Here is an 819-nt window from a genome sequence, read left to right as displayed (position 1 = left end):
CGCAGAGGTCGGAGGTCACGTGACACATTAAAATTTGGGCAAATGAACTGAGGGCGTTGTTGCTGAGCTGGCAGGTGACACAAAGATGGGCGGAGGGACAGATCGTGTTGAGGAAGCGGGGAGGCTGCCGAAGGACTTGGGCAGGCCGGGGGGAGAGTGGGCGGAGAAGTAGCAGACGCAATACAAGGTGGGAAAGTTTGAAGTTATCCACTTTGGTCGGAAGAAGAGAGGGGTAGACTGTCTCACTGTGAAATTATGCAGCCATCCTGGTAAATCCCTGGTTTTGGAAACATCCGTTTCCCATCGAGTCCCCGGGTTTGAAAGATGCAAAGTTAAAAGGATGCTGTTCTTCCCCGATGTAAATTATTAGAGAATATCAGACATTTCATATCATATGGAGTATACGAGTCAGCGTGGAGAACATAATGAATTTAAATACAGCAAACTCTACATCATGCAGAATAATGGATCCTGTATATCTAATGTCAGGTCATTTGTTCTCATTTTCTCCCCTCATGACTTTTTTCACTCTCATTCCTTCTTTGCTCCTAATTTGTTTGTATCCTTTCCTCTTCTGCATCTTCCCTCTGTTTCTTCCTCCCCACCTTCCCACTCTCCCCCATCTCTGTTTGCTTTCTGTCCATCTGTGCTTACTCTCTCGCTCTCTCTCTCTATCTTTGTGTGGGTGTGTGTCTCTCTCTCTCTCTCTCTCTCTCTCTATCTCGCTTTCTCTCCCTCCCTCTGTGTGTGTCTCTCTCTTTCTCCCCCACCCCCATATCTCTGTCTATCTCTCTCTGCCTGTATCTGTATTTCTCTCTC

Source organism: Chiloscyllium plagiosum, unplaced genomic scaffold (assembly GCF_004010195.1).
Source record: "Chiloscyllium plagiosum isolate BGI_BamShark_2017 unplaced genomic scaffold, ASM401019v2 scaf_14743, whole genome shotgun sequence".
In the NCBI taxonomy this organism is placed as follows: domain Eukaryota; kingdom Metazoa; phylum Chordata; class Chondrichthyes; order Orectolobiformes; family Hemiscylliidae; genus Chiloscyllium; species Chiloscyllium plagiosum.
This window is presented reverse-complemented; position numbering follows the sequence as displayed.